The sequence below is a fragment of the Dipodomys spectabilis genome, unplaced genomic scaffold (assembly GCF_019054845.1).
Source record: "Dipodomys spectabilis isolate Male_0828 unplaced genomic scaffold, ASM1905484v1 ptg000373l, whole genome shotgun sequence".
Classification (NCBI taxonomy): Eukaryota; Metazoa; Chordata; class Mammalia; order Rodentia; family Heteromyidae; genus Dipodomys; species Dipodomys spectabilis.
Window position 1 is genome coordinate 1729915 of NW_024871050.1, and position 14534 is coordinate 1744448.

Genomic DNA, 14534 nt, shown 5'->3' on the forward strand with positions numbered 1-14534 from the left:
TATTCCATCCTGTAATGTTTTCAGAGTGTCTGCTTTGACTCTGAGGTCTTTGATCCATTTGGAGTTGATTCTGGTGCAGGGTGATATATAAGGATCTAGCTTTAGTTTTCTACAAGTAGTTAACCAATTTGGAATTCTATGCCTCCATCAGAAAGAATGACATTGCCCCATTTGTTAGGAAATGGAAAGACTTGGAAAAAATTATATTAAGTGAAGTAAGCCAAGCCCAAAGAAACATAGGTCCCATGATTTCCCTTATTTGCAATATCCAGCATATATATGAGTCAAGCAGAAAAGGTCAGATAAGGTGATGTTAGGAAAATGAACCCTAAGATATGTATTTTAAATGATTTTTTCTTTCATGCATTTGTTTCTAACGCAATTATAAGATTATTTCTTTGTTGCTTTGTATGTCCCTCCCCCACAGTATAACCCCTACTTTCACTGTATTTGATGTCGGTATAATTTGTGGAGGGGAAGGGGAAAAACAAGTCGTTTAAATAAGGATACAGGTGGACCTGTTGCAACAATGAGATGTACAAATTGTCATGTCAAAAACGAACTTTACAACTTGGGGGAGGGGGGGAAGTATGGGGGGGGGAGGGAGGATGGGAAGGGATGGGAAAGGTAAACAAAGGAGGAGGCTACAATGCTTGATAAGAAATGTGCTCACTATCTTGCCCATGTAATTGTAACCCCTCTATACAGTATTTTCACAATAAAAAAAAAAGTTAAAAAAAAAAAAGCCAGTCAGTTGAACAGCTGAGTGTGGTGGTAATCTCAGATTCAGATGAGAGAGAGAGCCAAGAGGCAATGAATTCAAGGCTAGCCTGGACTGAAAAAAGAAAACACACCATTCAATGCATTACTCCACAAATATGACCCGTAAATTTAGAAAGTCAATGTTGAAAAGAAAAAGAAAAAGAAACAAAAAATTGCTGTGCAATTCGACTCAGAAATTCACTTTTTAGGGGTTGGGAAGGTGGCTCAGTGGTAGAGCACTTGCCTTGCATGCCTGAGGCCTTGGGTTCCATTCCTCAACACCACATAAGCAAAAAAAACCCACTGTGGCTCAAGTGGTAGAGCGCTAGCCTTGAGCTGAAGAGCTAAGGGACAGCACCCAGGCCCAGAGTTCAGGCCGCACAACCTGAAGAAAAGAAAAGAAAAAAAAAAGAAGAAATTCACTTTTTTTATTTTTGTTTTGTGTGCCAGTCCTGGGGCTAAAACTCAGGACCTAGGTGCTGTCCTTGAGCTTTGTGCTCAAGACTAGTGCTTTACCTAACTTGAGTCCCAGCTCCACCTCTGGCTTTTTGGTGGTTAATTAGAGAAAAGAGTCTCACAGACTTTCCTGCCTGGGCTTTGAAGTCATTACCTCATATCTCAGCCTACTAAGTAGCTAGGATTAGAGGTGTGAACCATCAGAGCCCAGCCCAGAAATTCACTTTTTTTTTTTTTTCCGGGTCCGGTCATGGGGCCTGAACTCTGGGCTTGGGCGCTGTCCCTTAGCTCTTCAACTCAAAGCTAGCGCTCTACCACTTGAGCCACAGCGCCACTTCCGGCTTTTTTTCGTTTTGCTTATGTGGTGCTGAGGAATCGAACCCAGGGCCTCATGCATGCAAGGCAAGCTCCCAGCCCAGAAATTCACATTTTTTAAGAGCATCAAAACTCATGAAAAATGAAGCCAGGCACTAGTAGCTCACACCTGTAATTCTAGTTACTCAGAAGGCAAAGATGGGGGTGGGGAGGACTCATAAAAAATGAAGTCTTATTTGTATAAAACACAAAAGTACTAGGGCCAAAAAGTCAAAAATGGAATTGTGGCTCAAGTGGTCAAGTGGTAGAGTGTTAGCCTTCAGTGGGAGGAAAAAAAAGAAAAAAGAGTTCAAGCCCCAGGACAGGCACAGAAAAAAAAAAAAAAAAAAAGACAATGACTGTGCCAAATGTGTGATTTTTCTGCAAAAGGGAATACATGGTCACTGTGTTCTGCAAACAGTCCAGACCAGCAGGAATGGTCTATGGTCCATCTGTTTACTCCAGGTGCCTGCGAATTCTTAGCATTTCCCATCTGGTAATTACAGGAAATTACTTCCTACCTAGTGCTTATTTTAGAAAGATTCTAAATCACTCAATGTTGGAGGAAGGGTACCAGGTAAACAAAAGATAAATATGAATACATTTAATATTATTTAACACAATCAGTAAGTGCAAGTGCAATTATACTTCGTACATGATAATGATTAGCTCTATTGAAAATGCATTTCATGATATGCAATGAAATTCTGAAGCCAGATCTACTCATCTGTCAGTGATCAAGGAATTGCTGTCTCCTCAACTAGCCTTCAACAATATCTAGGAAAAGCCAGAAAACTCCTCCAGGACGAAGAAGTGAGCACCCTATTTCTCACAATCGATTCACCATATGTAAGCTGAATTCTTTCTTAGGACCTAGCAAGAAAAAGTTCAAAACTGGCTGGGATAGTGCATTTCTGTTATCATAGCACTTCAGAGGCTGAGGCTTGCCAGTCTGGGCAAGACCCAGTCTCAAAACCAGCCATCCAGCCAAACAAACAAACAAAAACCTTGACAATCATTTTAAAATGTTACAGCCAATGAATCTTTATTCATTTAGTGTCAGATTCTTGAAAAGTTTTCTTAAGTTAATTATAACTCGATCCATCTTTCTATCACTACTTTTTAAGCCCCAAATAAATTAAAACCCTACAAGCTGCTTTGCAATTTCTTTTTTCACACACAGTACGTGAAAACAGGGTCTTTAACAAAGTTCAGATCCTAACTGTGAATGTTAGGTTACAAGGAAACAATTCAGCTGACCTGAAGATAGAAAGAAGACCCTGGTTATCCAGGTGAAGCCAAGGTAATCACAAGAGTTCTTCCGTGGAAGAGGCAGACACAGAAAGAGACGTGATGATTTAGGTTGGGTCAGAGACACGCTACATTGTCGACTTTCAAAACTGGAAGAGGCAGACATAAGCCAATGAATGTAGGTAGCATCAACCTACAGGTAGGCGAAAAAGAATTCTCTTCGAAAGCCTGCAGAAAATCTCATGCGGATGGAACTCATTTTGGCCTATATCAAACTCCAAAACAAAGGATTTGCGTTATTTTAAGCCACAGAGTCTGTAACAATTTGTTACAGTGGCAATAGAAAACTGAGGAACTATTTTTTTTTCCCCAGGGCTGAGGACTGAACCCAGGGCCTTGCACGAGCCGGACAGGGCCCTTCCACTGGGCTAAACCCCCAGCCCCTGAGGAACTATTTTGTATGCATTTTTCTTCATCCATGTGTTCATAGATTTTTTTGTTTTGTTTCAGACAAAGTCTCCCTATGTAACCCAGGCTGGCCTTGAACTGGTGATCTTCCTGCCTTAGTTTCCCAAGTGCTGGTATTACAGGTCTCCTACAGTGAACATACATATAGCACCCACATTTAATTTTGAAAGGAATATTCTGGCTGCAAATGCTAAAATGGCCCAGCTTCACAGTGGAAGAAGGGGATCTTGGGCTCTTCAATTTCATACAAAGCTGCCAATTTGGCGAGGAAGAAAGGGATGAATGGTAGGAGTGAGTGCTTTAAGGGGAGAACTACAACTTGGTGAGTAGACACAGGTGGGGAATAAAGAAATTGGTATCAAGAATGATGTACTGTACAACTGAGGCCAAGCAGGAGATGAGTTTAAAGCCGGTCTACTACCAAGAGTTCCAGTCCAGTTTGGACTACACACACACACACACACCCCCAAACAACAACAACAAAACTTATCTTTAAAAAAGAAAAGGCGTATTTGGGAGGCTAAGGAAAGAAGCTAGAGAGTTAATGCAAATCTGGGCTACATAGAACCCATTTCAAAAAGGGGGGGGGGGCGGGGAGGGGAGGGGAGGGAGGGAGGGGAAGGAAGGAGGGAGGGAGGGAAGGTGGGAGGGAGGGAAGGTGGGAGGGAGGGAGGGAGGGAGGAAAGGGAAGGGAAGGGAAGGGAGAAAGGGGAAAGGGGAAAGGGGAAAGGGATAGGCTCCAGGTTCTGTCTTGAATACCACTATTTTAGTGGTTTTAATTACTAAATTAGGAAAGATGGGGGAAACAAAATCCCCAAGTAAAAGATACAAGTCTAATGAAATAATATTTTTTGTTGTTAAGTGAAAAACCCAACAGTATTTATCAAACGAGCAGCTGAATATATAAGCATGGAGTTAAAAGATAGATATCAGCTATTGATAAAAACTTGGGAAGACACAAATAACATTTGAGCTCAGTGTAATGAATAATGTCATTGGAACCTGTGTAAAGAGAAAGGAAAGGCATAAGAGCCTGCAGTAAGGAGCTCCTGTACCTAGCAGCTGGATAGGATGACAACGCAGGATAACTGAGGTGAGAGTGTTCTGATAGGAAGGGGGAAAACATGAGTATGTTTTAAGCACATGAAAGCAAACAGAGAGCGTCCAAGGAGGAAGTCAATTAGGTCAAGGCAGCAGGGATCTCATATAAAATGTGAACTACATTTCTACTGTAGATGACACTGCTTGCTTGGTCATAATTTCAGTGACTGGAGTAAAGTGAACATAAACTGAAAGTGAGGATTCGAAGACAAAGAACTAGAAGATTCTTTAGAAAAATGTTATTTCAAATGGCATAAAAATGGAGCAGTAAATCAGGGGTCTTGTTTCCTGTTGTTTGAGAGTTGGGGAGATGAGAGAGTTGAACACAGCTACAGAACAATGGCCAGGATAAAAACATAAGGAAGTGGTAGAGTGCTTACCTCACATTCATGGGTTTGATTCCTCAGCACCACATAAACAGAAAAAGCTGGAAATAGCACTGTGGCTCAAGTGGTAGAGTGCTAGCCTTGAGCGCCCAGGCCCAGAGTTCAAGCCCCACGACCAACAACAACAACAAAAAAACCACTGGAGCAAAAACATAAGGAAGGCAAGGACAAAGGACAGAACCAAAGTCCAAGCCAAAGTGAAAGGGAATAGCATTCTGAATATGTGTGGAAGGATTAATATTTCATAAGAAGAGGGTATATTTTATCAAAACAAAGAAGGCTGGCTGGGATGTGAAGTGTTGGTATAGAGTTTTGAGGCATTGGTTTCCCATATATAAATGGTTTTTACTGTATGCTCTGTAGCAATACCACAATGTACCAGAATTAATCTGTCATTACCAAGTCAAGATAAAACCAAGATTATTGAAGTGACAAATGTGTAGTTAGCAATATATAGCAAGGAAACAAAGAACAAAGAGATGGTTCACCTGCTTAAAGGAATGAATGGCACCTTGTGAGATTTCATCATGCTACTCAGAACAATGTGTAACTTAAAATATGTGAACAGTTTATTTCTGGAATGTTCTACCCAGTGTTTTTGGATTGTGGTTGATTCTGCATTACAAATAACACAAAGTAAAACTGCACATAAGACAGGACCACTGTAATATGTTCTGGCTTTTCTGTTATTTGTGGGTCATGGGGAGTGAACTCAGGGTCTGGAGGCTCTCCTCAAGCTTTTTTGCTCAAGGCTAGAACTCTACCACTTTGAGTCACAACTCCACTTCTGGTTTTCTGGTGGTTAATCGGAGGTAAGAGTCTCATGGACTTTCCTGCTCAGGCTGGCTTAGAACCAGGATCCTCAGAACTCAGCCTCCTGATTACCCAGGATTATAGGAATGAGCCACTAGCACCTGGTTTGTTCTGCCTTTTTGGTGAGAATGATGGTGCTCTATAGAGTACCCTCAAGATACAAGAAATTTTACTATACAGAGCACTCAATCTTGTTCTCTTGTGTCATTTACTGGCTTAGAGTAAGTATTTGGGGCTGGGGCTATAGAACACTGGTGTTTGCCTAACATGCACAAAACCCCTGGTTTGATTAAATAATAGCAACAATTACGGTTATGAGTAATGATATTTGGTGATTAGAATGACTAGACATTAAGATAGAAAGGCAATAAAGCACACTGTATCATAACGCCATAAAAAGAATTTGGACACAGAGTAACTAGTAACTTGGACACAAAGTTACTAGATTTTATGTAGCCATTAACACTTCCTGTTTAAAGTTTTAGCTGGTTATATTCTATTACAATGTAGTAAGCCAGAGTTTAAACTATGAATATAGTAAATAATTTAAGGACTGGGGCATGGCTCAAATGGCAGTGTTTCTGCCCAGTGCTGCCCAGGATTGCCACTAAGAACACAGTAATAAAAAGAAAGAAGAAACAATTTAAGATAATCTGGTATTGTACCCAGGATAAATACTTTAGAAAGATTTGCTTCTAGGAGCTTGGTCAATGTGCTTACACATGAATTAAAGCAAGCTTAATCTTAAAACACACAATTTACAAATAACTACATTCTAACAACTGCTACTTCCTTAATCTCCTGTCACTGGTGCTTCACCAGACACTATAGGAGGCTGAGGAAAACTAAACATGCAAGGAAGCCTGGCAAATCAACCACCATGGCGAAAGCCTTTTCAAATCCCATAGATTGTTTGACTAACAAACATGAAGCTATTAGTTCAAACCTTAGTACAAGAGGAATAACACTTTCTCTCCTTTGCCCCTAATATAACTCTTGGTGCATTCAGGGACAGAAAAGCGCATAGTCTCAGGTTCTTGCACCCTTAATCTTTCTTTCTCAATCTCTCTCTCTCTTTTAAAACTGGGGTTAAACCCAAGGCTTCAAGTATGCTAGCAAACACTCTACTACCAAACTACACCTCTAGCTTTCTTTTGAGGCAGGATCTCACCCAAGCTGAATTTGAACTCAAGATCCTCTTACCTAAGCGACCTGAGAGCTGGGATTATAGGCAAGTGCTACCAAGCCCAGCTTCTGGTCCTTTTAGTTTGAGTCAGGGTCTCACTAAGTTGCCCAGGCTGGCCTCCAACTTACAATCTTCCTGCCTTCAGCCTCCAGTTGGGACTACAGGTCCCAGTGACCACCACATGTAAATAATAGTCTCTCTCTTTTATTTTTTTAATGGTTGCTAATTTCAAGCTGAACCCTACTGAAACTACTCTTCTCATTGTAGTATGTCTCTGAAAGGGAAGGGTGTGTAAACATGAGAAAAATAAATGACCAACAATACAAATATAGTTTATTTGTGTATGTACTGTATCTTTTCAAAATTTATTTTCTAAAATTAGTAAAATTCCCATGAAATATTCTATAATATTGTATAAACTTTTATAATCACTGAAGTTTAGAATTCAAATGCTAGAATTATACTATCCATCAGAATAAGTTTAATAACTAATGTAGACAATGTAAACTTAAAGAAAAACTTATAACCAATAAAATTCTAAGAGTCAGTCTATGTTCAAATTCTTTACAATTCAATTTCCTTCCATAACTTTGAGAGCTCATGATCATGTGTTGATCATGATTCTTGGATTTCCCAAAAATCTCTAGAATTTTAATTCTCCTGCAGCCTTTCAAGGTTCTTGCCTTCTTTCCTTAGAGAAAGCATTTCCCAGGAGCACAAAGTCAAACTACAAAGTAAAACTGACCAAATAATTGTTCTGTCTCATCTCTGCTGAATAGATTTACACAGTGGATCTGCCTGGCATGTTCCTTTTCTTTGGTAAGGGGAAGAGTTATTTTTCCAGTCGCTACTACTTTGAGGTGACAAAGTAAAACACACTGGAAGTGTCTTGATTATAAATAAAAATATTGGGTGCTAATTTCAAAATCAGCATAGCTATGCATAAAATAAATAACAAATCTATGTGTTCCTTACCCAGCTTTAAACAGATGTGAACACATTTTCTTATATGCTTTGGCTCTTCATAATAGAAGAAAAAGATATTCATAGCTGAAGGACATCCGCTTGGTTATCTGATATACCTAAAAGTATATCTCAATTAAAACATAATTAGGGTCTATGCTTTCATAGATGTGTATTAATGAACAATGTGTGCTGCTATATTGTTTTAAAACTGTACATAAACAGTTCTCTCTGTATATGTTTGACAACTTGCTTTTTTCATCCAATACTGTATACTTGCTCATAAGTATAGATGTAATTCATTCATTTTTACTAGATGATAAGTATCCAATTGTAAGAATAAACTAGCTTATTCACTTTTCTTCTAATGTACAGATGGATTTAGTAAGTTGCTGTAATCACTCACCCTTGCTATATGTTTGTTTGAGAAACTGCCCTAAGTTTAGAAAGGAAATTGGCTCCATAAAAATTCAGGCTGTGGGGAAAAAAAAGAATCCTGAAGTGAATGTTAACCCATCCAGATGCCAACACTAGGTCTAGCTCTAAAACTACCACCTTCCTGATACAGAAGTTGTGTGAACTTAAGAACTGCCTCAGAAGAAAAGTATTTAATAACATAATAATAAAAGGAAATATGAGTGGGTTAATATGTGGAAGTAATGACATTAAAGCTAATCTTCTTACTGAGCATAATTCACTGGCAGAAAAACACTCTATCACAAGGTCACACAAACTCTTTTTCTCATTAGAATTGAGAAAATTACACATTCTTCAAATTTAAAAAACTATATAATAACCCAAAGAAGTATACAATACTTCACTGATTTAAATAGTTTTGTTCAACCCACTTGGATCAACTAGTTTAGTTCATCTACATTCAGAAAAACATCAAGACATAAATTAAACTGGTTACTAGAGGCTCATGCCTGTAACTAACTATTCAAGAGGCTGAGATTTAGAGGATTGCAGTTCCCGATCAGCCCAGAAGAAAAAAGCCCTTGAGAAATAACCAGAAAAAAAGCAGGGCTGGATGGATAGCTCAACACCAAGCAAGCAAGCCAAGTAAGTATAATGTTTTGAATTCAAGCCCTCTTGGCCCCAAACCCGCAAAATGACATGATCTACAGATACCATCATCAAATATACCTTGAGGAAAAGGAGATACAGATGAGTGTAATACTATAAAAGAACCCAGTCATAGTTTGTTGCTATTTTATTTGTGGTTACCAGGCATTTTCTTAAACACTGATACCTTAAAAATCTACGACTTTGTTATGCCTAATAAGGGAATCATTTGGTCATTAGTGGAAAGAGATTTTTAAAAATCACTAAAAACACAAAACTCTAGCTGGGTACTAGCCGCTTACACCTACAATCCTAGCTACTCAGGAGGAGATCTGAAGATCTCAGTTCAAAGCCAGCCTGAGCATGAAAGTCTGTGAGACTCTTATCTTCAATTAACTACAAAAAAACAAAAACAAGGCTGGGAAGTTGTCTCAGTGGTAGAGCGCTTGCCTTGCATGCATGAGGCCCAGGGTTTGATTCCTCAGCACCACATAAGCAGAAAAAGCCAGAAGTAGCGCTGAGGCTCAAGTGGTAGAATGCTAGCCTTAGGCTGAAGAGCTGAGGGGTAGTGCCCAGGCCCAAAGTTCAGGCCCCACAACCAGAAAAAAAAAAGAAAGAAAGAAAGAAAAAGAAAAAAAAACCAAAAACTAGAAGTAGAGCTGTGGCTCAAGTGGTAGAGGACTGCCTTGAGCAAAAAAAAAAAACAAAAAAAAAACTCAAGTGCCCAGAGTTCAAGCCCCAGAACATGCACAAGAAATAAAATAAAAGAAAATAATACTCTAAAACTCCCACAGTTGGCTCAGTTACTCAGGGGACTGAGATTTGAGGATTGAAGTTGGAAGCCAGCCTATACAGACAAAACCAAGGAACTCTTATCTCCAAAGAGATAAAGCTGGAAGTAGAGCTGTGGCTCAGGTAGTATGGAAAAGCCATGCAAAAGTGCAAAGCTCCAGTCCTGGCAACAAGAACAAAAAAAAAAAACAACGCAAGAAAATCTCTAGTGTATGTGAGGGGAAAACTGGGAGAAAGTAAAGGAACAGTAACAAGAAATATACTCATGCTGGGAAGGTGGCTCAGTGCTAAGAGTGCTTGCCTCCCATGCATGAAGCCCTGGGTTCAATTTCTCAGCACCATATAAGCAGATAAAGCTGGAAGTAGCACTGTGGCTCAAGTGGTAGAGCGCTAGCCTTGAGCTGAAGAGCTGAGGGACAGCGCCCCAGAGTTTAGGCCCCACAACTGACAAAAAAAATTTTTTTTTAATATATATAGAGAAATATGCTCATTACCTGACCTATAAAACTGTAATCCCTTCACACAATCACCTATATAGTAACAATTAAAAATTGTGGAAAAAATAAAAGAAAATCTCCATTATTTAATAGAATAGAATGTGTTTAATTCTGCTTTTTTAATTTTTTTTTATTTTTATTTTTGTCATTGTGGGGCTTGAACTCAGGGCCTGGGCATTGTCCCTGATTTGAAACTAAGGCTCTACCACTTTAAGCCAGAGTGCTACTTCCTAATTCTGCAAAATTTTTAAAAAGTAAAATGATTTTGGAGTTACTCAGCTCTTCAAAACATCAAAGCAACCTGGCACTCATGGTTCATGCCTGTAATCTTAGCTACTCAGGAGGCTGAGATCTGAGGACTGCGGTTCAAAGACCACATGGGTAAGAAAGTCTATGAGACTCTTATCTACAATTAACCACAGAAAACAGAAAGTAGAACTGTGGCTCAAAGTGGTAGAGAGCTAGCTTTGAGCAAAAGAGCTCAGGGACATTGCTCAGTCCCTGAGTTCAAACTCTATGACGAAACAAACAAACAAAAAAAAAACATCAAAAAACATCAAAGCAGGCCTTCAGCAATCACAAAAACCATTCCATCTTCCTTCAGTTTTTCAACTTATCCATACCTAGTCTCATATCAGTACAAAATTAGAGAAAGTTACTGTAAACCAGTGATAGTCTTCAGAAACACTTTTAGAAGGGACCTGGCAAAAATTGCTTTAAACCTGTTTTTCATGAAAAAGTAGGAGATGAACAGTTCTCTTTCCACCTTATCACACAAAAACTGAAATCAGGATTCTTTAAAGTTCTTAACAAATTCTTTCTTCTTTAACAATCAAAATATCCAACATAAGAGCAGGTATTTTACAATCTCACCACTCAGGATGCTGAGGAAGGAAGATCAAAAGTTTGATGCCAGCTGAGAACATGGTACAGTGGTAAAGCACTTGAGTTTGATTTTCAGCACTACAAAAACAAAAAACAGAGGGGGGAGGCTGGGAAGGGATGTGAAGGGTAAACCAAAGGAGGAGGCTGCAATGCTTGGTAAGAAATGTACGCATTATCCTGCCCATGTAATTGTAACCCCTCTGTACAGTATGTTCACAAATTAAATTAAATTAAATTAAAAAAAAAAACAGAAACAATTCTAGGCCAAAAATATACAGTAAGACCCTGTCTCATAACAAAAAAGACCAGAATGTTTCAAATTTAGAAAGAATTTGGGCTGGGTTAAAGGAATAACTCAAATGGCAGAACACCTGCTGAGAAGGCATAAGACTCTAAGTGCCATGAATTCAAATTTCCTAGAGTTCAAATTGCCAAAAGAAGAAAAAGAGGAAGAGGAGGAAGACATGAAGTACAAATCTATTTTTTTTCTCAAGGCTATGCTCTACCAATTGAGCCACAGCTCCACTTCCAGCTTTTTGGTGGTTAAATGGAGGTAAGAGGTTCACAGAGTTTCCTGTTCAGGCTGGCTTCACACGAGGATCCTCATATCTCAGCCTCTTGGGTAGCTAGCTAAAATTACACATGAGCTACCAGGACCCACACTAAATCAATTTTAAAAACAAACTTTAAAAATCAATGGATTACATTATGCTACTCATTTTCCCCCCAAAATATCTGCTTGATCCTTTATTTTTCAGACCATTGTCTTTCCAAATTTTGACATTATGAAATGGCTTTCCTTTTTTCTTGCTGCGACTTTGAACCTTGAATACCCATCAACTCTAATCCCAGTGTAGGAAGTAAGAAATCATCTTTTCTCTAAATATAAATACCATGAAAATACCTAGAAAGTCTCCTTGATTTAAGAAAATGAACTATAGATGTTCTAGTAAAATATTAAGCTAATATGCCCGCCAGTAGGGAGAAAAAAAGAGTTATGATGTAGTTGGCTCATGTTGTAGTGGAACAACAATTATAAAAGGCATTATTAATATGTACTGAACCTAGAGTGAAGGACACCTGCGATCCCTCCTGAAAGAGAATGATGGCAAATTGGAGGCGAGGCTGGACTACAAGAGTTCAGGTCACCCTGGGCCATATATACTAAGACACTGTATTCATACAGGTATACATATGTAAAGTTAATATGCACTGAATATTTACCATGATTAAGGCTCTGCAATAAATATGATGTGAACCACTGCATATAAGGTATTAATATCAGGAAAGCGCTTTTATTTCCAATTTAGACATAAGGAAACAGGTAAAGAGGTTCAATAACTTGCTCAAACAAAGATGTAAGTGGATGTGACTCAAGGTATGTCCAGATCTTAATCACTAAACTTGTATTACTGCAATTTATTTCAAAAGCCAATTCTTCACTGCTTTAAGATTCATTAACTCAAAGATCAAGTGGTCACCCCAAATCACACATATGTAAATATGTTATATAATTATGTTATACATAAAAATTGTGACCAACTGCTTTGCTGAATTTTTGTACCTGCTCAAAATAAGCATAACATCACAGTCTTTCGTTCCTTGTAGCTGTTAGAAGAGCATTTACAACTCACAGATATAAAAGCAACAGAGTAAATGTCTTCATTTGGGGACAGCACTTATTTCCTCCTCCATCCTAAACCAGAAAGAAAATGCTCTTCCTAAGCAGCAGTTCACTTCTACTAGTCTACAACGGTGTCTCCAACAATTACCTGGAGGAACAACGCCAGCCTGCGGGACCTTTCTTTCATGATCGTCCCTATGTTCTTTTCCTGTCTTAAGAACGCCTTACAACTTTACCTATTACTTAATCTGCTAGAGGATTTGGCTAAATTACTAATATAATTTTCTTCCACCACCACCAGCAGCCCCCCTTCCCGCAACTGTCTTTTCAAGCCCCAATAGCTTGGGTACACTCCTCACCGGGATTTGTACTCTGGGGCAACTCTCCCGGCTCACTCACCGAAGTCTAGGGGCAGGGACCCCGTCTTTTCGGCTCAGCTCCTACTATGGGCATGTAATAAATTCTCGGGAATGAATGGGTGTAAAGAAGCCGTGGGTGGCGGCGAAAGAGGGGACGAGAAGGAATCCCACGCAGTTGAGACTACCGAAGTGGCGCCAGTCCTGAGAAGAGCGGGACCGGGAAGAGAGGGAGGGCCGGGGCCCGGACTGGGGCCCAGGCCGGGGCCGGGGCCAGGGCCCCGTCCCGGGCTCCCCCACGGGCTCAGGCGCCTGCCGGTCGGTGGGACGCAGGGCTGGAAAGACGCGGGCGCTGTCTCCGCAGGCCACCGCAGCGCGCACCGGGCCTCGGCCCGAGCCGCCGGGTCGCTCCCGGATCCCGGACCCCAATGTCCCGCACACAGGAGGTCCCGGCGGGCCAGCCCTCGGAAGCCAAGGGCCGTCCGGGAACCCGCACTCGCTCACCTGAAGCTCCACCGGCAGCGCCGCGCTGAGCTCTGGACGCAAACCCGACAGCCCCGCGGATTCGCGAGATCAGCTGATTCACAGGGGCGGGGCCTCAGGCCGGGGCGGGGCCGGACAGTGGCTAGGCGAGGGGAGGGGGCGGGAAAAGACTGCTACCAGAGTAGGAGGGGTTCGGCGCCAGAGACGGTCGACGGCGTCTGACTGGGATCAAAATTATTCAGATTGCGTCAGGCACTGCGAACTGAAATATGGGCAACACCGCCTTACCCGAACCGCCAGTCCCTGAGCGCGCTTCAGCGGTGATGCAACACGTAGTCATCCGGGCCTCACCAGCATTTCCATGGCAACGGGCGGCCCGGAGCGTGTGTGTGTGTGTGTGTGTGTGTGTGTGTGTGTGTGTGTGTGTGTGTGTGTGTGTGTGTGTGTGTGTGTGTGTGTGTGTGTGTGTGTGTGTGTGTGTGTGTGTGTGTGTGTGTGTGTGTGTGTGTGTGCGTTCTAATCTTTTTGCGAAGATATAAGCCGCGCAGGCTTCCCAGTACACAATCAGTAAAATTAGTCTGCTTGCCCGGAGCACAGTTTCACCAACTACCCTTCGCAGCCCCATCCTCATCTCTATCTCCATCCTTTCTGCACGTCCCTCTTTGAGTGCGAAATCCCTGTTGCTAGGGACCTGTAAACCGATATTTACACCATCAACCACAGATGTGAGTCAAGCGTGGAAAAGGTTTATCTCGCTCACCAAAGTCTCACCTCCTTCGCAGCCCGGATGCCCTGCCCAACTGTAAAATTTACTTTGCAGCCGGTCAGCCAACCTCATGCCCAGTACAGAAAATCACCCAGCCCTGAGAGTGGCACCTCTGAAAACCAAAGGTGTCCAACAGCAGTCGAAACTTACACGCAGCCAGACAGTATTGCTGAGCCTATCCATCACCTTTATACATCGCCACTCAGAATATCTGCTATCGCTTCTCTGGTTGGTCCAACTCTCACACTCGGCTAACCTCTTACGGAACAATATTACACAGTGGTCATATATTAGTCTGCATCTTCTTTCTCCTTTAAACTGCAAGA

General features: G+C 41.0%; 1 protein-coding gene across 3 annotated transcripts in view; it reads right to left on the bottom strand.

Moving 5' to 3' along the window:
• The window catches only part of Als2 (alsin Rho guanine nucleotide exchange factor ALS2), an 80522-nt gene extending 66981 nt beyond the window's left edge, over positions 1 to 13541 (bottom strand). For 2 of the 3 annotated variants that reach the window (XM_042666957.1, XM_042666955.1), the window contains exon 1: positions 13003 to 13097. The gene's annotated coding sequence lies outside the window, so the exon portion shown is untranslated. Of the gene's footprint in view, positions 1 to 13002; positions 13098 to 13463 lie in introns of those variants that run through there. The other variant, XM_042666956.1, reaches the window with a different exon arrangement.
• Between the last annotated feature and the right edge of the window lie 993 nt (positions 13542 to 14534).